We start from the raw sequence: 25,583 nt of genomic DNA, 5'->3' as shown, positions 1-25,583 counted from the left end.
TGGCCTCAAGTTACCGAGCTCTTACAACTCTGCATACGCGTCCTGCTCCCTGCACCAGGACACGATTTTAGATGGAATTTCTGTGTATGAAAATAAAAGCGTTTCGGGTGTGCTCAGTTACTCATTCACTCAGAAACATGAACAGACTTAGCAGCTATCTTGACTGTTTTTTTAATTGGAAGCAAATGAATGGCATAAGGCTAGGCACATAGGCTATGCAATCTTTGATGATTGAAAAGGTGTTGACTGAAACAGTACGCTCCCCTTTAATAAATAATACTTTAAGTGAACATTTGGTGAAGTTGTATGTTGCAATACCGTGTGACAGACAATTCAATAAAGCTTTAATTCCCCAAGTCAGTTCACATAATATCTTTATGATAAACTCTATTAATATCTATTTAAATTAAATCTCAGTGGGAGTGTCATATTATTATGATCAATCTGTACAAACACAGCAATTTCCTTTCACATTTACAATTATAATTCCTTCAGAAATCTGACAATTTGTTGCCATCTGTGGAGTAAACAGACCCATTTGTCGTAACCAGAATTCCTTGTTGACATGATTAAAGCCTGCTAATGTGTATATCTTAAGAATCTTATGAAAGCACAAAAGATGTTTCAGTGAGTGGATTCTTGTGTTTATAATGCTGTGTGTCAAACTAAACAGCGCTTCTGGAATTTTCCTGACAGAGACATGTCTGTGTGAAGAGGCCTTTAGGAATTGTCAGCAAAAAAACACAGGCCTCATTCAAGTTGGCATAGGATTAGCTGTGAGGCTGAGAAAAGCAGAAGAATTAAAATGCAAATTAGAGAGGGATTACAGAGGAGGAGAACATTAACTCTGTTAGCATTTCCCCCTCTAATTGGAGCCATTGTTTCTTATTTTAAACATTTATCACCCTCTCCAAACACATCTCAATGCAGCTACAAATATAGCCAGCGTTTCTTGGTGTTATTTTATTTGAAGGAAATTAGGCTTTTGAGGCTTTTGTAGTCATTATTCCTGAACTGATTTGGCAATGCTTTAGACCATTACTAGGGACTACAGAGCAATATGGCTTTGATGTTTCTTTATGTGCCATCAATTAGGCTATTGCTATATCTTGAATCCCTCTAACAATTCTCACAACTAAAAGCATCTTCACAACTACAGCATGAGGAAGAATACCAACTATCCCCTGGATAGACTTTAAGGGTTTCATCAGCTGTCTAAAATGTTGCTCATGTATTCAATGAGAAGGGATGGAAACCAGTCATCTTCACTTCAAAAGCCTGTGCTCTGTGAATGTGCTGTAGGGTTGGTTCTGACTTGATGCTGGCGCACGCAGCGCACACTTTGATCTCGGTTCATTTTTAGAGGGGGGGGGGGGGGGGGGGGGGCAGAGTTGCATGTGATTATATTTTGCACATTATGTGCTCAAACAGCACTATTGCCACACAGCATGGCCTTAAAACAATAATTGCTGAGTCATTTGTATTTTGCACTTGTTATGTTCTTTCACCCCTCATATCCTCCACATCTCTCTTATGAACAAAAGAAAGCTGTCATACAGAATGCTGGTGGAGTAATGAAGTTTTCACAATGTGAAATAAGGATGCACAGGCTACGCATCATTTTGCACTGGGTTGAGCATTCCCTCATTCATGTCTGGCCTAATCCTTTACTTTCTTTACTGAAGCCCATGGTTTAAAATAATTACATATCTTTCATAAATCAACCCCATCTGTCTCCCCACACAAAATCATCTGCTTTCTGTTGCATGCTCAGCAGCTGGAGAGGGATAAATAATTTCATCACAAGCATTATATCCTGTGTTACAAATGTCCTGCTCAACTGCAAATTTCTTTCTCTTTAATTTTCTTTTTGTAATGTAATGCTGTGCTTTTGCCACAATGTGAACAACAGCATCAAGGAGTGAAAACTGCATTTGTTGTGCGGGGTCATAGCTAGTAAGCTATTGTTGGAGTAAAGCGCTCTCTGCTGGTGGAATCTGCACATAACAAGTGAAAAGGCTGTTGTGTGTAAACATGCTCTAATGGTTTTGTTTTGGGAGAATCCTACAGCCCTCAGCGGTCCTACTGAGTGATGCCGGGGACTGACGGCCTGGTGTGGACGGGAGACAGATGGGGCCTCTGACCTGAGGCAGAAAAAATAATTAGGCTGATGGAGGCACACATGACCCACCCAACCACCTCCCACAGCCTCACTTTCTTAGTTTTACACTATGCAACAAGGTTTAACCTTGTAACATGTGGGGCATCATTAAGCACTGGGCAGGAACTCAGGGTAGGATAATTTCTGATTATAGAAACAACAACAAATATATCACGTGTTAACATACTGAATGATGTGGGATGTTGGAACATTTTCATAAGATTAATCATATTGTGTAATTTTAACAAAAGTAATTCCAACAGTAACAAGATGTTTTGTGCCATTATACCTTACATGGAGTTATATACTTTATATCAGTGACTGAGTGATCTTGAAAAAAAAACAATACACAAATAGTTCTAGTATGGCAGCATTTTAGAGCCATCATAAACATTTCAAGAAAGATATAGGGCCTAGTTGAATGAGAAAGAGAGTACCGGTACATGTAAAAATGTGTGTTTTAGTCTTTATGACATGATGTCACCTTTCATTGAACAGTTATATTATTATCTTACATCTATTTCTCTACAACTAACAAACCTTACACAAATTACACATTCTGTTTCCCCCTACAACTTAAAGACTAGAGAAGAGACAAGCAGATCCTGACATTTCATGTTCTTCCAAGCCCTGAGGCTATGTATTATAATCTAACCAGTGTATTGTCAGCCCCCTAGTGGAGTATCTGCACTTTCTTCTGCAGCACTATTGAGCTGTGCAGGTAAAAGACTTAAAATAAAATATTCTTCCCGAGCAAGTGCTGCAATCTCAAAATTTGACATTTGGAGATGATGTAGGCCTACCCTACTGACTGTATGACAGAAATGCCTCCAATTTTATTAAAATCACAATTTTTGGTTTAATTAAAATATGCTTGTTTTCCTTTTATGTGGAAATATATTTTATTTATTGAAAACCATAATCACGGGGAAATTATAAACTAGGGTGCACACACATAGTTTATAAACTTGGTGTGCTGACCAACTATGTCTACCAATATGTTCATGTGTGATTGTGTGTTTCTTAATTTCCATAATATTAATTATGTAGACCTACTCATTTCTAATCTTTAGATTAAGAAGGTTCTACAGTATTTCCAACACTTTGCCTCTTTCTCTGAGTTTGGCGGGATGGAATCTCTGTTTCCCTCCCTCTCTCATGTGAGATTTTGCACATGAATAGGACTGGAGGTGAGAGGTGATCTGGCCTGACCCTGGGTCACACAGATAAATCTAGCCCTTGCTTTGGGAGAGGAGAACCCTCCCCCTGGCCCCTTTTATGGGCGGGGCCTCACTAACTGCCATTTTTAAAAGAGTTGGTGGCAGCCACTGTTGCCTCAGGAAAGACAATACTTTAGAGGGAAGAAAAGAAATGCTCCAACTGAGGAGCAATGACTGTTGTTAGCTGGATTCACCGGTCACTAACTCCACATTTCTACATTTTACAAGACACTCACAGGCTACTCAATAGCCTACTTGGCCACTGAAAACGTAATTATTGTGCAGCCTATTTATAAAATCCAATAGATTTATGTCTCATCAGGTTTCTGCTTGGGAAATGGTGTTAATCGAGGAATGAATTTTAAAAGATGGCACAAAGATGAAGAAGACAGGTACAAGAGCGGACTGGGTAAGAAGAAGCAGAAGAAGTGTCATATGAGTCCCTTTTTAAAAATAGTGAGCGTGCACTTAGACAAACTAACATTCAAGGTATTTAGAGCATGTATAGCTTTTCCCTACTAAATGCATGACACATTCACCTGTAGAACCTGTATTGTAGATATTCTTTTTAAAATCATCTGGATGTTAAATAGACTATAAACTCCCAAAAAGTAAAACTGTGAAGGATGTTGTTATTGTTTTTTCAAAATGTATTTACACTTTGGCATGGGCATTTGAAATAAAAGTAATGTTTTAGCACAGCAACTCAGTAGGCTATGCCATTTATATAGGCTAACCAAAGTTGAAAGCACTGGTGCTGAAACCTTGACACAATGTATCTAAGTCTATTTGAACGAGCATATAATGGACCTGTTTAAAACACTTTTAGTAGGCTAACTGCAGTCGCTTAATAGCAGAGAAACTATAATAAGGCTATCGCATCAAAAAGAACTGCAAGGCTTTTTTACCCGCAAAATTGGGATAGCCATAAATGAAGATGAGAACATGACAGATTTGACTGATTTGAGTAACCTAGACCTAATACAAATCAATATCCTGCGATTTTTTTGTTCACATGTGTAAGATAAACACGGCTGAAAGCTAGAACAGGTGAGAATAGCAGAGTTCTCGCATTTTAAAGATTTGTGCTAACTCAACCGTTTTTATAGCCAGGCATCTTCACGTTTCCATTCTATCCAAAAAGTATCCCTCCTTACATGTTACTTTGACGCAGGATGTTGACAATGTAATTTGTGTTTACAGTTAAGCCTGTTTTCTTCAATTGATTGCAAGTGGCTTTTGGATTGGTGGATGTTTCGTATCGGAAGTAGTTTATTTAGGCCTATGCAAATGAGGAGTTGGGGTTGTAGATATTTACGTTCAACGGGAGCCGCCCTTCATTCACCACATGGTTAACAGCGAGTAGCTTGGCGCCACTTTCGCAAATGTATTTTGTTTTATCAAGTTTACATGTTTTAAATCACACAAGTGAAAACTAACCCGGTTATTTAACGTAGCTACAACCTAAGGAAGTTTGGGCGTTAGTTTGCTAAATATGCCTGGAGTAGTGACAGTAAACGGTAAGTCTGTTCAAGTGAGTGAAGATGGTGGATTTCACAGGCGGGTGTCTTACTACGCGCATGTTATTGACATGAAACCTGTTGTTAGCCATTTAGCGTTGTTCGGTTGTCGAAGTGAAAATATGATTACTTCTTAAATCTGACTTACTTTCCAAATGGATTATCTTACTTACCGAGTGTGCGACAGACAGCTTTGTAGTAAAACAATGCGATAACAGGCGCATGGCTGTCCCTTTCCTCCATAGTTAGAATGAGGGAGATTTGAAAAGCGTGCGCTTCTCACTGCAGTGCCTACACTAACTAGTGGCTGGAGTAGTAAGTTGTGATTTTGCAGGGCTCCATTTCTCCTGTCGTTGGTAAGAATCATAATTCATTTCAAAGTCTAAAGTGTTGGAAAAGTCAAGTTATTTACATTGTTAAGTGGGCATTGGTGAGCGAGTTTGAGAGCCTCAAGAACAAAGCAGCAGCACATGGGGCAGCTGCAGGCCGCGCGCTATTGCTAGCTACCAAAGCTAGGTAGCTAACAGTGTGTTAGCAGGATAGCCAAGTAGTGTGCAAGCTTCGCTGGCAATATTCTTTTAGACTGCTAGTCAAAATATGTCATAAAACTCAAGTACTTTGTTCACCATTGCATGTGTGTTTTTATATGCAACCATAGCTTCAAATACCTTTCAACAGTTTGTCACGAATGTGGCCATTCCCAAATGCGCATGGAGCCCGAGGCCGGTGTCAAGCATTCGTTGACCAACTTGCTAACTTTTACCTAAATCTCACTGCATGTCGCGGGTGAAGTACGTTAATGGTTGCTTTGTTGAATTGGAGATTACTTGCTCAACTTCAATTTCATCTAGGGTGAGGCAACTGAAAACATGGCATGTCAAAAACCCGTGAACGTTAGCGATGCATGTTAGCTAACTGTAGCTAGTAGCTAATGGCATGCCTTATATGATGCTACTTGGCTAGTGTAACGTTATCGACTGCAGTTCAATTTTTGTATTTTGTTTTTGGGTAATATTTTAAATGTTTGTTAAGGGGGGTTTCTGTTTAGAATATTATATGGCTGTGGCACATTTTGCTTGGCCTTTGCATTTCAACACCCTCGAGTTTGTTTCTGGTTGAGAATGTGAGGACTGCGGACTCAGCGGCGCCATGTTGGTGCAGACCATGGGGGAGGGGTGTGCGTGAGTAGTAAAGTATTACGCATGCGTTAGTTTCACAACGCGGGCCGCAGACTGTATTTTGCTCGTGTGGTAATCTACCTAGAGAGCTGAGACGACTCATTCTAAGTTATTTGACGTAAACACACTGAACAAAACATGTCAGATTATTACAATCGTTCGACGTTTTACACATGGCTGTTTGTGAGGTGTTGTAAACCAGGACTGTATTTGATTGGAGTGCAGGTGTTAATTTACAAATACTATCGTATGGTCATATTGTAACACCATGCTTATAATTACTTCACTTGAATTTAAGTTCTTAATGGGTTAAGTAGTATTTATTTTTAAACCCTCCAGCCAAAAGAAACCAATACACCTGTTAAACTGTGAAAAATCTGGCAAAACAAAAGTTCTATGCAAATAACTCTATGCCCCATTACCTTGGTGTGATCCCATGCTTGTTTCCCTTTTTTGCAGACTTCATCCAGTCTCAACCAGGGTTGCTCACATCTCGGCCACAGCTGGAAGATCTTTTCTACTGGCTGTTATTCTTGGACAAAGACGGGCTGGTATTGTCCCTGTAGTGTCAAAGTGCTTACAGTGCAGGTAGTACTAAGTGATACCTACTGCAGTGGAGGCACTTCAAGCACTACATTGACACACTAAACTATCCCACACCAATACAGCAGCCCGTTCATCTGTTAACTACTGCTTATGCTAAGGTGCATCTAGTGCAGATAGTGAAGTAGACTAGCACCTACTGCCCTAAGTGCTCCTTCTGGCATAAGGAGCAGGGATTTGCATCAAGTGTGTTTGGCTGTATTTGTGCTTTCTTATTATGCAGTTCTCTGCTAGTTTTGCATAGTTGCACTACAAGAAAAAATGAGTTGTGCAAATCTATGCAAAACTGATGGTGGCCTGCTTCCCCGTCTTCCCTATGCTGTGTGCTTGGATGAGGCTGCCTGTGTGCATCTTGCAACGCTTCTGTGTGTGTCTGTGAGACCCCCAGCCACTCTGTCCTTTACATCAGGTTTCAGCAGTATTAAAGTGCTTATAGTGCAGGTAGTTACTTATTCATCTACTGCAGTGTGAGCACTTGAAGTACTTCTAGATTGTGGGCATCAGCATGGACCCTGAAGCTACAAGACTGTTGCCACTGGACTCTGGTTAGTTTTGCTGGTTTGCATTCAGCTTTTAACTGTTGCTGTGCAAATCCATGCAAAACTGATCATGGCAGTGAATCGCCTGCCATCTCAGATGGGCAATCCCTTTCTGTGCAGGTTGGGATGGGTGGCAATGCTCCTGTACTTGTATGGTATTGCACTTGTCCCGGCCTGTTGAGGACTTGGGAAACTATACTGCTGCCTTTTGAGTATGTAAATTCATCCATAATATCTGTGCTGTTTTAATGTTTTTAAATTACCCTGATACAAATTTTAATCTGCTTGTTAAAATATTGTTTTCCTTTGTACAACTTGAATAAAAGTTTTGACACTTATGAGCGTTCTTTTTGTGGAAACTTCGAAATTGAGTTAATTGGGGAAGAGGGGGGAAAAATTCTGTCTATCTATCCATCCCACATGAGCAGTTATTGCAAGCGAATGGCTCAGATTCACAGGATTTGAATGTTGATGGAAGTGGTCGGTGTAAACCACAAAGGTGGCTAAAAAAAATTAGAAGGGATTTCCTTAGTGTGATGTGGAGATCATATATGTGTTTTATCATGCATCCTACTCAGTCAAATGTATGTAAATTGGAGTCCAATGATGTGTTACCCAAGGTTTCTTCCTTGGTAAGGGAGTTTTTCCTTGCCCCTGTTGCTCTTGGGTGCTCCTTGTTGGTGCCCCCCACCCAATCCCAATCCTCCCCCACCTTTTTTATGCAGCCCTTGCCACTTAATCTACTAAACCCCTCTTCTACTGCACTTTTTACCCCCACCATTAATGCACAAATAGGCTGACACCAGACATAATTTCACTGCATTTCTTACTTCCAGTAACTATATGCATGTGACAATAAACTTCCTTGTATCCTTGTTTGAGTCTTCAGTCAATCGTTATTATAAATCAGTCGGTGACTATTGTGACATGAAGTTCCAGCTGCAAGCTTTGGCCACCCTCAGTTCAGTGTGTTGTATTTAACCACAGACGCTTCATTTGGTCTCTGGGCCAATGTATTGAGGTTTTCGATAAAGAAACTTCCACTTACTTTGGATGTGTTTTTTTATCCAGCAGAGGGAGGTAGAGTAATTCTTACATGCACTACTGAAAGATTACTTCCAGGAGACCCATGGAACTAAGACTTGAGCTGAGGCCATTATGTTTTATTTGAAGTTTAATTATGGGTTAAACCCAGGTGTATAGCTCTTGTAATGAATGCTAAGCCTTTCGCTGTAGTACAATTCCCTTTCAGTTGCACAGAGGTAATGCAAGTGCCTCTGGTCTTCAGTGTTCATTTTACTGTGATATCTGTTTTACTGGTTTCACTTAACAAATGAAATGAGTAAGTAAAACCTAATTTTGCCTGTATACAGGTGTAGGTTATAGACAATTGGTTGGTCCATTGCAAATGGTGCTTTAACACATAGAGAGTAATGTAATCATTCAGCTTGTCACTCCTAAAGTGGGTAGTGAGGTTAACTTAACATACATGTTACTTAGAACAAGATGCATCTTTCACAATAGACATACACATACTTTGTCACAAAATCAGATGCTACTTTGACACTAAACTTATTTTTGCTGTAAGTGGACATCATTTTGGCCTTACTCTGTCATGACAAATACAGATTTTCAGATGGATATTTTTGCACCCTTTATTAAGATTGGCTACACAATTCTGGCATGAGTTAAATATGGTTGGCAGGGGTCTATGCTGAAATGTATAGCTAAATTGTATCCATCTACTGTTTGTGTGTCTTGAGATGGCAATAATATTGTTTTTATTATATTACTTCTATATCCCATGTATCCTGCTGGTCAACACTTGTATTTAGGAGCATTTTATCTCTCGTCATTTGATTTTGACGTTAGTAAGTGCACGTTGTCTAATTTAAGGACATATTTCCCTCACAAGGCCAATTGGCTCAATTGAGCTTGAGAAGAAACAATATATTCATTCTAATGACTAATTGCACTGAATTAAGGGAATTGCGTCTTGCCGAAGAGTTCTCTACAAGTTAGAACTAAAACATGTTCTTTGCTGGTGGAGTTTCCATTATGTTGTGGCCTATATTGACACATCATTCTGGAACCAACTAGAGTGAAGTTTTGACTATAGGCGCGTAAAATGGCTGCATTGATGGCACTTGGAATTTCTAAACTCTCTCTGTTGGAGTTGTCCTCAGAGGAACGACTGGTTGCTGTGGCCTTGTTGGCTTTAGGTTTTGACAGGATTCTAGTGGCCTTCAAACTGAACTCACTGATAATGTTAATGCTAAAGTTTCATGTTGCCTTACTAGACCACACTTATACACCAAAACACTCGCTTGCTAATCCCCTAAGGCTGTGGCCGACCGCTCATGTCCTTTGCCTTATCTATACACTCAACGGACCTTCAGATCCATCTGCCCACTTTCTGTGGCATTAACATCAGAGGAATCCTATTGTAAATCTAGTATAGTATATATACTCTTTTGATCCCGTGAGGGAAATTTGGTCTCTGCATTTATCCCAATCCGTGAATTAGTGAAACACACTCGGCACACAGTGAGGTGAAGCACACACAAATCCCGGCGCAGTGAGCTGCCTGCATCAACAGCGGCGCTCGGGGAGCAGTGAGCGGATAGGTGCCTTGCTCAAGGGCACTTCAGCCGTGCCTACTGGTCGGGGTTCAAACCGGCAACCCTCCGGTTACAGGTCCGAAGTGCTAACCAGTAGGCCACGGCTGCCCTGGCATCTAACCTTTCAAGCAGATATTACAGTTGTCTTCCTGTCATTTCAGGGTGTGGGTATGGCTCATTTCACATCAGTTATCCTCTGCTGAGGGGCAGCCGTGGCCTACTGGTTAGGACCACGGATGGGACAAATGCAGAGACCAAATTCCTTGTACATATGAAGGGTTCAGATGCAAAAGCCTCTAAATGCCACCTATGTCAAAAATGAGATAAAGATGGTGAAGGGATGCTCTCCACACATAGTATACGCTAATCAAATAATTTAACTTCTAAACCCACTAAATACCACTCTCTTCCTGGTCTGAAATATCGATTTATAGGCAAAAACCTATAGGAGCCTGAATTTAAATGCTCATTTAAAAGAAAAGTAGTCAGACGGATTTAGAGGGTTTTGCATCTGAAGTCTTCATATATACTTGGCCTAGAAACCTGATTTTTATTTACATGCAGTTACTACATCAGGCCATATCTGTCTGGTTATATGGCACAACCACTAGTCTACAGCAGACGTCATTTTACCTACACCTCTTCCACTTTAATCTGCTCATGAGCCACCAGTGAAAGGGAATAAACTGAAGATCCCTGTGTCTGGCATTTGATCATGGTCCTTATGAGGAAATGTCTCAGTAATACTTGACATGTTGACATAGGTCCAAAGTAATCCATCATGAGTGTGCAGTGGAAGTGGGTCTGGGACACCAGGCACCCATTTTCAGCCATTTGAAGGAGTGGGAGGCCTAATTCAGCAACATACGCATGAAAGAAGGTGACAACCTCTGCAAAATATCTGGTAAAGTCTTATTTTATCCACTTTTTGGATGGGGGTTGTATTTCATTCTGACGTGTAATAAAATATCTAGGTTGTTGACTGAGCACCTGCATGTGACTGAGGTTTTGTGACACAGTGATAAATAGTAAAAGTAGAACAAGCAATTTAAAATGTAAAGTAATTGGAAACTTGTATTATAATGATCTTTACTTTTTTAAACTATTCTTTGACTATTGCCCTTCTATGCTTTTATTTGCTATCACTGTTTGCTTTTGTTAATGTAAAGCACATTGAATGACCTCTGTGTATGAAATGCACACTATAAATAAATAAACTTAATTTGACTTGACTTGTACCACTATTGGAATATCCACTCACATAAACAAATGCAGAACAGTCTGTTTCTTTTTTTTCTGTCCCACATGCAAATTGACTGTTATAGTACATTTAGATGTTATGCAAATATTCTTGTGATGTCAGCAAAAGTTCTATGCAAATTACTGTATGCCCCATTACCTTGGTGTGATCTTGTTTCCCTTTTTTTCAGACTTCATCCAGTCTCAACCAGGGTTGCTCACATCTCGGCCACAGCTGGAAGATCTCCTACCATCTTTGGGCTCAGCTACTGAAATGACATGGACATGAGTGGCTAGGTGGCTAATCTCTCTCATTTATCCACCTCTCTCTGTCCTGCACTCTCCCAGAAGCTCCAACATTTCCTGGTTTATAGAAGGCAGCACTACATGCAGATACATCCACTAGCAGACAGGTCCCTGGCTCTGTGCGGGCAGGAAGACCGCAGCAATAGCTACGTAAAATGCCTAAAAACATATCATTGTTGCATCATATCATTGCACATTATTGGTTTTCCTCTAAGGTAGATAATTCAGAGGAAGACGACATATGGTAGCCTACGCCATGGCAGGAATTTTACAATGGGTGTGACCACCATGGCCCTTGTTACCTCTCCTTGCCTTGATTCCCTAGATGCTGACACAGAATATCATCAGGGACATTACATTTCTCTTAACATCTTAAACTGTGTCCTCTCTGTGATCCTCACTTGATTTAATTTTTTTGTATCTTTTAGCCATTGTCATATATTTTAGCCATTGGGTACTGTGGAATTTTATCCAGGCTTTATCCAACAGTGACAACCAAAATATTTCCTTAGATATGTTTAGTTTAACTTGGCACAGGATTTAAACCATGTGATTAAAAATTGTTTTCTAAATCAAAATCGAGAGACTCAGTAAACCATAATATGTTTTCCTAAATGTTTGGCTTGTTCTAGCAACAACGTTGTAGATCCAGAGACTGTGTGGTAAGGACACCAGCTGAGGTAAACCAACAAGCTGATTTATGCTCCTGCCGCACAAGCCATCATGTTGCCATAAGAAACCATTTACACCTGCCAATTCATCTCCTCTCTCCTGCAGTCGGTGGCTGTAGACTATGTGTTTATAGGACACTTAGACACTGACATCTATCACTGATGACAGCAGACCATAAATATTTTCGGAGCTCTCATGCTCATCCTGCAGTGTCAACATGTACAGCATAGCTGTAATCTTGAACTTCAGTATCGTAATTGGAATGTTTTAGTGCTTTATGGAGCAGCTTTACCAAGCAGGTTGGAGTACAGTAATTCTCACTCGATGCAAATTAATTTGCATGTACAGACTCTGGAGACATGCATTCAGTGTAGTAATTCCATCTTTTTGTAGAGTTATATGGTAACAGAGGAGATGAGAACTGATTTTGTCAACTGATTCTGTCAATTTCTCCTACTTAAGCCTCTTCTTCTTACATACCATAGGTATTTATATGGACATTTGCTAGCTGCCACTGGCTCAAATTGATTTGAGTGCAGAGTACAATGAGAGGAAGCAGGCAGGGAGCCTTTTAGTGAGTTCTTAACAATTAATGATCGTCTTAGAGGAAGATTAAATTATGGAACACTGTGGTAATTCATCACTGAATGCTGTGTGAGCTTTCCGGGATCATTTCCAGCTGTAAGTGTCATTTGGTTTTATGTCTGCAAAGTATTGGGTTCTTTTTCATTCTTTTGTCTTTTTAATCTTTGTCATCTTTAACTCAGGGAAACACGTTCATCCATGTGGTGGGAGTAGATTCTGGGAGGTGTTCTGAAGCATGGCCTATTATTATAACCATCGCTGGTGCAGCACGGGTCATATACGCTTTTTGTTGTTGTTGTTTTTTTTAATACATTTTTGGTCGGATCCAGGACACTAAAACACTGGGGTACATGAAACTTGGTGGGCATGTAGCCCAAAGCCGGGGAGACTGAAATCTTTTTTTTGCGTAATAACTCGCCAACCGTTGGACCCAAGATTTTTAGAGGGTGAATCCATAGGGTACTGCAAAATTTGACACATTTTGTTATCTTGACATCGCAATATTTTGGTAGCTTGGTTACTTTTGAAAATGTTGGCTCAAGTTCATAAAAAACTAGAAGAGCACCAAGACAGTGTACACCTTTGCCAAGGCCAAACATGTCACACCAAGTTAAGGTGCATTCATGAAGGCGTGTGAGTCAAATTTGCATTAATGGGCTCTTCCTTGGCCCAAAGATTGATGTAAATTTTGCTGAAAGTAGACAAGCAGACCAGGGTTCCCACAGGTCATGGAATTTCAGTAATATCATGGAATTTAGATAAAGTCTATTCCAGACGGAACGTCAGGGAATTTGGTCATATTTAGAGGTAAGTCATGGATATCAGGGAATTTTGTTATAGTTTATAATTTTTAATTGGTGAAGGCTATATTTGGTTATTAGCCTAACTTTGTTTATTCATTCAATGCCCATTTATTCAACTTTTGCTCTTAAAAAAGTGAAAGATTCTTGAACACATTTTATACCATTCATTAGTTTATAGGTCATGGAAATTCTGTTTTTTTTTTTGTTTGTTTTTGTCAGGGAAAGTCATGGAAGTTTACATCTAAATTAGAGTGGGAACCCTGGCAGACAGACTGACAGCCAAACTGCACCAAACATAACTTCCTTATGGGAGGTAATGAGTAGTAATGCTGTTCTCTCCAAAACATATTTTTGTGTATAGTTATAGTTAGGACTAAGTGGCCCATTCATATTTTTGTGTATAGTTATAGTTAGGACTAAGTGGCCCATTCTCAGAGTTCTCCAGCTGAGGCCACACAGGGCATCACTGAATCTATCCAAATCCATTTTATATTTCTCCCAAAATGAAATCAGGGCTTTTGCCTGAATGAAAATGGTTCATTGGTAAGACCACAGGTTTGCTGCATAGGGTATCAGTCAAAAAATATAGCTCCCCGGAAATCTGAACAATACCAATTACAATCTCAAGTGTTTTTCCTTCCATAATTATGGTGTATTAATTAGCATATCAAAGATAAGCTGTGTCCTTTCCAGTGTGATGAATGGAAGCAGCCGGCTCCCCTTTGTCAGCCCAATAAGTGTAATAAATTAACAATTTAACCCTATTAATCATGGGAGCACAATGTCGTTTGTAGCCCTGAGGGCAATGTCATACATGACAGTTTACCTAAACTCAATTAAACCAGAACCTTCAGGAGATGCTCCTTTTGGAGTGCTGTTGTGGTTAAGTGATTCAAAATGGTGGCTACAGTCCCTCAGTCATCTAGTCATCCAGGTAATTCCACACACACTTCACTTTTTTAAGTCACTTGTTCATTAAAAAACAGAGCCCTTATTTCACTCCTTCATGTGATGCTGTATTATATTCCACCATTTGGGGAATTACACTCATTTTCCACCTCCCCTTGAGTTGAACAATTGATTTTTACCTTTCTCCAGTTCATCCAACCGTTCTCTGAGTCTGACAATACCACTTTTACCTCCAGCCTAGCATAGGTCATTGAATCGGATTAGACCATTAGCATCTCGCCTGCTAGCATTACGTTTAAAAGTGACTAAGATTTCCGATAATTTTCCTATTTAAAACTTGTCTCCTCTCAAGTTAGAAAGTGTAATAAGACCAACGGAAAATGAAACATGGTGATTTTTAAAGGGACACCAGGCAACGTTTTCGTGTTAATTACTCATCTTCGTAAGTCGGTATATGGTTAAATGACTCATTACAGGGCGAATGAAGACTCTCTCGCCCGCCCCTACTGCTTGTAGGAAGAATATCCCGCTTGCAAGTTCAGTGTATCGTACCCGGCGACCGAAGCAGTTTCAGTTTCCATCCTGCATCCACAGCACAGAGGGAGGCTAATGAAACGCTAGCAATGGTTGCAAACGTGTGTATAATGGCAGAGCCGGCGAAGAAGCAGCGAAAACCCTTGACGGAAGATGCAAAGAAAAGGAAAAGAGCTTCAGACCGAGCGAGTTTCGTAGAGAAAAAGCATCAGGCTTGCCTGGTGTCCCTTTAAGGCTGATTTGACATGAAACTATACCTCATTCAGGCGTAATAGATAGATAGAGATAGATAGATACTTTATTGATCCCCAAGGGGAAATTCAAGAATAATCCAGTCACTAACCAATTTGTCTGCTGCAACTCAACCTTGTTGCTGGAAGTTAGCCTACGGGGACTATTTTCAGGTGCTGCATGATATCATTGTGCTGCTGCGCCCATGGTGTTCTTCAATTATTACGCTGGGATGAGAGTATGGTTCGTATAAGTGAGTACTTTGAGTGAGTATACTCTTTTGAAATTTGGTCTCTGCATTTATCCCAATCCGTGAATTAGTGAAACACACACAGCACACAGTGTACACACCTTGAGGTGAAGCACACACTAATCCTGGCGCAGTGAGCTGCCTGCATCAACAGTGGCGCTCAGGGAGCAGTGAGGGGTTAGGTGCCTTGCTCAAGGGCACTTCAGCCGTGCCTACTGGTCGGGGTTCGAACCGGCAACCCTCCGGTTACAGGTCCGAAGTGCTAACCAGTAGGCCACGGCTGCCCCAAATCATGTCAAATCAGCCTAGAAAATCGGCACGTTTCATTTTCCATTGGTCTTATTACACTTTCTAACTTGAGAGGAGACAAGTTTTAAATAGGAAAATGACCGGAAATCTTAGTCACTTTTAAACGTGATGTTAGCAGGCGAAATGCTAATGGTCTAATGCGATTCAATGATCTATGCTAGGCTGGAGCTAAAAGTGGTATCGCCAGACTCGGAGAACGGCTGGATGAACTAAGGTGAAACATTTTAACTCAAGGGGAGGTGGAAAATGAGTGTAATTCCCCAAATGGTGGAATATCCCTTTAAGCAAGATATATAGTCCTATTTCAATTAATTTAATCATAAGAAACTTGTAAGACAAATCTGTGTTCTAAGAAAAATCTGTTTGTGAAATCTTCATTAAGATATGTGTGGTGTGGTAATAATGGCAGAGATGTTGGACAGGAATGCTGATTTCCAAACTCGCCCTCCTCTGACATTGCATTTCATTAAAATGAATGAGAATGAGAATATGTGGTAATGAACCATGTCACATTTCACAAACTTATTTAGACTTCATTTCTTATCATTATTTTTTTTTTCTACATTGTGTGAATGTGTAACATCTTGGCCTATATTCTTCCTTTCAGATTCGTCTTCTACTGTTGTATACACAATCATAGAAACATGGAGCATTTCAAGAAGTATACATGAAATGCTATTGCTTGAAGGACAGATGCACCACATATTGATGGTAATAGATGTCGGCGGCCAGGTGTGGTGGAAGGTTACAGAACTACTGCAACTATCTGGTCCACCAGATTTTCTGTTTTTTTTTTCCTGCTTGCTTTGATTCAAAGGATTTCATTTATTTTGCAGTCTGATGTTTGATATTGGATGTGCCTGTGATGATGTGAACTGGGAATTGGCCAGCTGTCAGATCAGCATTATTATCTGCCTGTGAGTTTGAGGCAAATGAGGGTTTTGGTCTCTGAGGTGTTCCTGCTCCTCCGTGCACACGGGCGCAGAGAGCAGCTGCCCTGGAAATCCGGTGCTTGAATGGCACACACTCAAGTTGAGTGTGTCTCATATTTGCCATTGCAGCGTTATCATTTTTTTGTGAATGACATCTCATTTGAGGATTTTTTGTTCATTTTTTGTTCATGTTTTTTGTTCACTGTGCTGTTATATTGATCAGACCAGCCAGTGAGATATTATTATAAATGATGGCACTTCCTAAATAATCAGTCAGGAATGTAGGATTTAAATGTTGTATGATGTATTAGGATCTAGAAAACATGGGTTTGTGCATCTTTGACAATGTTGACAAAATGAACAGTTTCCACTATGGTATGACTTATATTGATCAATCAAAAAAGCCTACTATTTCAGCGTCCTGAATTTAGCACAACACAAATATGAATTCAGTGTCAATCTGCATGCTTTTTTACATTCTTAAAGCCATGTATGCTTTATGAGCTATATGTAGAGATGGAGGAACGGGTTCAAAGCCATTCCTCATTACCCAGCAGTCATAATCCTGATGTAAATTAAAATGGTTGAACAAGAGCTTGAGGCTAGTTTTCCAGTTGCTTTTTCAGATTAATGCGTCCAGTGCTACTGATATACAGCCCAAGTATATCCTGCAAATGTCTTCAAATTTAAAACTGTTTTGCATGTGACTACTAGTAAAGCAGGGTACTATTATTTACAACAGACATACAACACAGACACATGAAGTACCATGAATGAGCTGTGACTAAATTGGAAAAGGGTTGTTTTGTGAATAGTGAGTTTTGTTTTAGAGCAGACATGACATACCCTTGATGCGTCTGACATCTTGTACATAAAAGCGCTATGAGTTCAGTTTAAACACAGAGGACCACACAATGAGGCAAGAGAAACCAACATGGCCATACTTGTACCTGGAGCTGACATTCTGGACGCATCACACTGTGTGAGTTTTCTCTTCTCTGATGTTTTCTGTAAGGGGAGTGTTCTTTGTAGAGATGTATGTTAGCATAAATCATATACAAACCATAATTGGTTTCCTGTGTGCTCTTCTCGTCCCTCTCGCTCAATGGAAGAATGGTTTCCTCTGAAGCGGCATTGCTTGAAATCGGCCCATATTTGTAATCAAATGTAGTGGATTTGTCACAGTAGCACAGTTGTCAAGAGATGGACTCCTCATTGTCACAGACCTACTGTACATTTTTTCTCCTCATAAGTTTAAGGCCATGGTGAGTTTTATTTGGATGTTGGACTATGAGCAGGATTCAGTTTAATTTCCATCTGCATTCTGCTCTTACAGTGAGGACTGCCACACTGACACTCTGCAGAAGTCAGTCTAATCTGTTCCTATTATTAGCATTCATATTGAATTGGATGTTTGATTGTAACTAGAAACCTGGGCCTTATAATTATGACCAACAGTGTCTTGGTGATATCAGAGTGAAATAGCATGTCTGATCATCCAGTCAGTAAAAAAGTTGTATCACACTGTCTATCTCACTTCATTGGCTATATGTCAGGTTTCTTGATGTCCACTTGATGCAACTGCTTCAACTTTCATTAAGTGAGATTCAGCCTCAGGTCTCCCTATGCAATTTTTAACACATACCGTCTGGTATTGCCATCACTGCGCCCCATGTTGGATGTACAGTGAGCTCCCAAACTCACTTCAGTCTGATGAACCTCCTCTCCGAAAGAGCTTACTTGTGATTACCTCCACACTTAGCAGTCTTTCACCTCTTACTGTAAAGCAAATCCTATTTACAGAGCTTTATTCATTTGGCACAGCTGTCACAATGCCTCATTTTTTTGCCCTTACCCATTGCAAATCCTTTAACTCCTGACAGTTTTCTGGGTCTTGTGTCTAATGAAACCGAAACACATTTGTAGCACTTATTGTCAGTGGTTTGGCCTTCCTTATCCCGCGTTATACTGAACCTCGCATACACGTGGAATAGGCTTGGAGAAATGATGGAATGAATGTAAATGCACTACTTTTAATCAGTGCACAGGGGATCCTCAGAATGCCGGGGGGACTGTAGGTCATTATTGTCTGGTGTCGCCTCCAGGAGGTAGATTAAAGCAGCCATGGTCCAGGGAGCATTTCAGAGCTGCCCTGTTTGTCTCTCCTCTGTTTTATTTACCTCTCGGCTCATCATCTGGACTATTCTGCTGCAAGCCTCCAGTGAGTGCGAGCAGAGGAATAGCTCATATCGGGGGCATTGTAAACCTGGGCGCCTCCCCATTCCCACACCTAATCTGCAGGCACGTAGCTGCTGGCGGCAGCAAGAGTCCAGCCACTGGTTTTAGATTAAAATTGATTGCCACGGCGACACAACAATGGCTGGCTTTTCAAAATCTGACCAGGAGCAAACAGCAATATTAGTGTCAGTAAGGTTCTTTTGTCTCTGTCTGGTGCTGTAGTTGGGTATCACACATCTGAGTGTGACTGATTTGAGAAACTCAGGGAGATTAATTAGGAAGCATTGATCCCACCACTGGTTTATGACTGCAGAGTCAAGATATGTTTGGCAGTGAAAATAAGAGATGCCATTGCATGAACGGCGAAGTAATTTATTGTAATCATACTGTTGTTTGACATCATTTCGGAGAGCATAAATTGGCATCATCCCGTAATTAGTGAATGGCATTTCAAAGAGCATTTAATAACTAATTGGAGCACTCTACTTTTGGGTACTGTGAGTATGCAATGAAAATATAATCAATTGAAAATCTCATCTGTTGCTGTTGGGCTTTATTGTGGTTCTCTCATCTCAAGAGATTACTTTGAACAGTTGGTTGACATAAGCTCAGGGATGCTCTCTGTAGCCACATCTGTAGCAATCAAAGCTTCGAGCCAGATTCCTACAAGCTCTCCGGGAGCCGCTCCGCATGGCGTCCTCTCGGTATGCTCACGTCTTCCCCACCCAAGCTGAAGCAGCAGCACACTATGAGATCCACACGATTCACTCTTAGTCTGGGCACCATCAAACCGCTTCACGCTACACCCTTCAGCCAAGTCAGGATGGTAGTACATTCCTAACATTCAAAAGATAATTAAAACTTAAGCGTACAGTTTTGGCACAGAGGAGAGAACAAACTCAGTCACGGATAAATAGCTGAGCACATTTAGTTGTTTGATGTATCTCTTTACTTTGTGACATTGAGTAAACTGCATGCTATGATGAAGAGTGTGTTGTGGGAGCAAGATGCAATTTGGAGAGCTTTCTTGTTGTCATGGTATTCAAATCACACAAGCATCTATTCCCTATTGGGATTCTGAGGCAGATTTTTATTTTTTACAGTTCAGAAGGATATTGCACATCAGGCTAATCAGTCTTAACACATACACAATAACAAGTATTCCTTTCATGTGCGTGCAGTGGCAAAAATATAATTGTTGCTTTGTCATGACAAATATTCCATCTCTCCTGAAAAATGGAATTTAATTTCAGACAATTTCCTTCGAAAATTTGTCATGAGCTATTGCATACTGTAGGTATGTCAAGAGTAATCCTCATGGGATACGCTGCCCAGATGTAAGACTTGTATTGAACTGACTTGAAAGATGATTATTTTTGCCTTCTAAATGAACGTTGTACGTCCCCTAGATTAAGTGCAATCACCAGTGATGAACACTACAGTTTGACAAGATTTTAATGGTAAGAAAACATTGCCCATGGAATGTATCAAGGTCTGCAGGCAGCCCTGTTTTCCATAATGACTCAATCTTAAAATAGTCACCCTGTATTTGCCTTAACATCTTGAAAGTTCCTATTTTAGCCAACATTCAGCTAAACATTCTGCCATGTGTTCAGTTCAGTTGTGTGTCACTGGAATTCTACCCTAATCCTGAAAATGGTGGTAGCAAACCTTTGGTACTGTAGTAAACATCTAAATATATTCCAGCCTTTGTCAGTTGGATGTAGTTGTTTTTGTGTTTTGTGCTAGAGTCTTGTTATGACCGCCGCGAAGCGGTCATATAGGGATTGTTTTGGGAAGTTTTTTTTTTCTTTTTTTCCCGTCATCTACTTCCTGAATTTGGTCAACAATACCCGGGACACCGAACCACCGGGGCACATGAAATTTGGTGGGTATGTAGCCCCACTAGACTTTTATGGAAAAATTTTGTTTCGCCCCCGAGGGCCACAAACCCCCCCCCCCCGTGCTGGGCCCCCCGAACCGCAAAAAAAGCAGTTTTTCCTAAATAACTACCTGAACCGTGGCACTGAGGATGAAGAATCTTTTATGGTATGTTGGTCTCAAGGGCCCACATCAACCTGGCCCATAATCACTCATTTGTGATTTGCACCCCCCAGGTAAAAAATTTAAATGCAATATTATTCTGCTTTAATCGCCCCTATCTTCAGTTAAGATGTTCAGAACTGCACCAAATTTTATGTGTATGATCGACCTGGCATTCTCTTGGGGTATGCCAAGTTTCGTAGAATTTCATCCATGGGGGGGTCTAAAAAAAATTAGGTTATGTGTCTATTTAGTGACTGTACACTCATTGGCCTGTAGATGGCGGTGCACACATATACACATGCACACACACACAGGCATCCACATACTATCGGTATTAGAACGGCCATACATGATTACAAATTCAGTAAGATTAAAAGAAAGCCAAAATAAATATTCATCATCATCATCATGGCTGCATTTCCAGTATTGGCGATAAGTAGTCGTTTGTCCACTAGATGGCGCATCGTTGCAGTGAGACGTAATTTTGTTGGAAGTTAAAAGTGGGTTGGAAAAACAATGGACGCTTCCTACAAGGACTGTGGTTTACCGCAGAGAACATCTAATAAGGATAGGACGATGTTCACATGAAGTGTAATTCCCATTTCTTCTTGAAGCTGAAATAAATCTGAGGATGTTTATCGGACATGCTTGGTTTTTACTGCAGGTACTTTAATCTTATAATATCAATAAGGAGCTAGGTAATGTTACCGTTAGCTTTGGTTGAGTGATGGAGGCCAATTTGATTGATTGCATTTGTAGAAAACTATAAATGAGGTTATACCAAGCAAATTGATAGCAGCACTGTAATTGTATCTTTCTACTGTCATTTGTTGCACGTGCTACAAAAATCATTCTGTGCAAAAATCATTCTGTGCAAAAAAAATCATCGATGTGCTTTGATTCCAGCTTGGTAGTTGTAGTCTGTGAAATTAAAAAGCACGTGTGTGTGAAGTATCCAAACAATGACACCTTCATTTCATTATGGCTGCTTTAGCATCACACCTTAAGCTACTATGTAGTGGGTCCCATTTATAAGTGGCTACTTCATTCGCGCTTTCCTTGACTCATGGAGCTGCGTGAATTTTATTACAACTTTTCGCCACGATATGGCAGTTTAAGTCCGCTTGATACTGTAAGGCGTAAGCCATTGGTTTCCAAAGGAGATTTTATTTGTGTCGCCAGCATAGCCTATTGACAATTTATGTTGTAAATAGGCCTATACCTTATAAGCCTACCTGTAGCTTAGGGAAGCTAACAGCTTTCTATTAGGATCTAGTTTGTTAGTTACAGTTTTGTCATAACTCCCTGATGCATTTTTGCATTTAGAATAGCCAGAGCGTGGATATCTCAATCGGAAAATTAAACAATATCGGGTGCCTATGCATAGGCTGGGTGAACCCAGCCTGATCTGCCCGCTATTTATTTTTTGATTTCTTAAAACATTGAGCTTGGTCTGGTGAAAGCCAGACTAGCCATGGACCTCATTTACACAATGCAAGGGAACATGAATCAGCCTATATTTGCATGAACAATAACGGACAACAGCTCTTCAACTTTGGCCCGTTAAAATGTGTATGAACAGTCTAGCGACGCATTTCATCAAGGCCCATTTGGACATGTCAGTTATTTGCACCACTGGTTAGATGTAAAACAGCATTTCGTTTCAGACTACTGTTACTTAATTTATGCATTAACAATAACGTTTCAGACTACTGTTACTTAATTTGTGCATTGACAATAAAGTATTACATGAACTAAAGATGACTAAAATCTTATGTAGAAGAAGAAACATTCACAAAAAAATCCATCCATCCAAAAATGACCTTTGTTTTTGATAGCTGTTGAAAACGGCATGAAACCGACAGAGATGTTTTTGTGTATAAAAAAATAAATAAATAATAACATTATGCTGATACCTTTTGCTTTACAAATATGATGTAGCCTACAGGTGTAAGTGACCTTTCATCAACCCAGTTGCAATGGATGAACTGTGATGAACCGCCCTACTTGTGATTGTTTAGAGATTTTAAAGGTTTTATAACAATGCTACATCTTCTTTGGCTATTCTACAATCTATTCACCTTTTCAGCACCAGTAGGCTACTTTCTGTGCAGCCGCACACACACACTCAGGCATACCAAACAAGCATACACAAAAGTTTCAAGAGTGGGGGATGGAGTAAAATATGGAGACAAATTGAAGACTGATTTATTTTCGCGGAAAGGATGTACAGGACTGAGCGGCGGTCGTATTTTGTACCGCTATGCGGTACATCTAGTTTATTGCTGTGTTGACCAGGGGCCTATTGCACAAAACTAGGATAAGGGATTAAAGGAGAATTCCGGTGTGATATTGACCTAAAGTGTATTGAAACATGATACCGAGTGTGAACGTATGTCTCATAGCCCATCTCGGCTTGTCCCCTGCACTCCAAAATCTGGCGCTAGTTAGCCGATGCTACCAACAGCTTTTTCAATAGTGGTGCTTCGGCATCGGGCTAGCCATGCAAATAAATCACTGTTTTACACCCATTTACGAGGCTCAATGTATCTCCACACTTCATTGGTAGACTTCCGAGGGCCCTGACATTTAAAACGAGACATTGAGAACTTTGAAAAAGCACTGGTAGTTTACTTACAAGACGATTTCTACAGACAGTATCATCACGAAGTTTAGCATTTGGCATGGATTCCAGTTTCTTCCAGTAGCAGCAACTGGAATCCATGCATTTCCACTGAATTATTTTTGGAATCTGATCCCTTATCATACCTGTTCATTCTTACTCTTTGCTCGACTTATCGTGACTAAATTCAAGATGGCTGCAAACGCTACGTTCTTAGATTAAAAGTGTTCGCTCCAAATTATTGTATAGGTGTAGGTGGTCATAAAATAAATAAGTATCAACATAATAGCCTATAGCTGCCTAGGCTACAGAATAATTATCCTTGGCTTGCATCAGATATAATATAGCCCACTGGCAAAGCTGTCACTGAACAGCCTACCAAATGTGCATGACCCTTTATCAGCAGTAGACATATGTCTTTCATCAAAGATTATAACTAAAAATGCCATTATCAAGGTGATAAACAATGTAGCCTTAATACTTCGTATGGGAAGCGAATCAGCGAACACGCAAGAATGTATCCTTTCTTATGCCGTCTCGCTGCACGTTACACCACCACCGAACGTAAGTGACACAGAGTAGCACGATTCCTAGAACCACACGCATGTGAAGTTAAAACATTTTTAATCGCATAATCTTCATACATTCTTTGGAGCTAGTGAATGTGTAAATCCATGCTTGGTGCACTGTCGGAAAAAACATTTCTAGGCCTACTTCTATTTTTGAAGTTGTAGGCTACAGGTGACGAGAGCACAGATTGACGGAACCATCTTTTTGGACTCATTTTCCGACTGATTGTTTTTTTTTTGCAACACAGCTTAATTTAGCTTGAAAGTTAACCTGCTACGGAGCAGGTTAGTTCTGTGGCATAAATTCCCATGGTTACCAAGCTGGGATTCACATTAACCTCATTAATGGAACGGAATTCTCACTAAAATTAGCGAGACTTATCGAAATAAGCCAGGGTTGGCCTTTAGCGAGGTTGATGGAATACCCCCCCCCGGATGTCTTAATTCAGCTTTTGTGCAACAGGCCCCAGGCCTCTGCTATCCCATGTTTTGTTGTTGACCTCACCCACAGTGGGAAAAGTGCCAAATGTGATTCATTGTTGGGGAAATATTTTAGGAAAATCTATGGTATATGAATTTAGGATGAGGATGAACTTAATCATAAATATTCACAACTCATATTAAGTGCTCTAAAAAAGATTACAGGGAATAACTGAAACAGAAATGTATTCTTCGGATCCCCAAACACGTTTGGCTTTCAAGGTGTCAATATTAGTAATTTGTTCCTAGAGTAGAGTGTTGGGATAATCCTTTTGCGGTCTCTAACAGTTTTTAAACAAGAGTCTGTCAGACGTTAATGTAGATTTTGTCTGCCAGCATGTGGAACCTGTAGCCAAATATAGTTTGAGAGAGGTTGGAGGATAGATGGGGGAGGGGGTGCAGACAGCACGGGTGTGAACAAGGGCCAGCGGTCGGCACTCCAACCGCATTGCCTGAGATAGGGACCCTCTCAGATCCTTAGCACGCCTGTCCCCTTTCTTTCTAAGCAAGTCCTACCAAATGAGATCACCATCACACAGATGCATCATTTATAAGGGAACTCATCTCATTAAAACATTTCCTATTCTTCTGGCATGGACCTATTTCAATTCCTCCTGAAGAAAAAAAAAACTTGGTGAACTGCTGTAACACAGAGATGCTTTCTACATTTGATCCTCTACCAGACGGAAAACAATAAAGTATCAGGTCTGTAAGGAGTGGGAGGGTTTCTATGCATGTACAGTGCAACATTTAGCATAGCAGAGGTAGGGGCAATGAGTGCAGTAGAGGCACAACTTGTGTGACCTTGAGCATTGAAGCTTTCCAGTAATGGGGATTTCTCATCGCCTACAGTTCTGACTAAGCCATGCTGCCTACTCTTCTCAGCATTGCATCAGAGCATACTGAAGCCAAGGTATTCTAACAACATACCCTCTGGTTTCAACAATCTCTCACAATAGAGTGTTTTGTACTGTTCTGAGGACATCGTCTTTAACATCAAGCCAGCACTATCAAA

General features: G+C 40.3%; 1 long non-coding RNA gene across 1 annotated transcript; it reads left to right on the top strand.

The window, feature by feature from the left end:
• The first annotated feature begins 4,743 nt into the window (after positions 1 to 4,743).
• LOC121699734 lies at positions 4,744 to 7,559 on the top strand. The gene is made up of 2 exons (XR_006027024.1): positions 4,744 to 4,901; positions 6,539 to 7,559. It is a non-coding gene; the product is annotated as an uncharacterized LOC121699734 (long non-coding RNA).
• The last annotated feature ends 18,024 nt before the right edge of the window (positions 7,560 to 25,583 follow it).

The sequence above is a fragment of the Alosa sapidissima genome, chromosome 2, assembly GCF_018492685.1.
Source record: "Alosa sapidissima isolate fAloSap1 chromosome 2, fAloSap1.pri, whole genome shotgun sequence".
Lineage (NCBI taxonomy): Eukaryota > Metazoa > Chordata > Actinopteri > Clupeiformes > Clupeidae > Alosa > Alosa sapidissima.
This window is presented reverse-complemented; position numbering and strand designations above follow the sequence as displayed.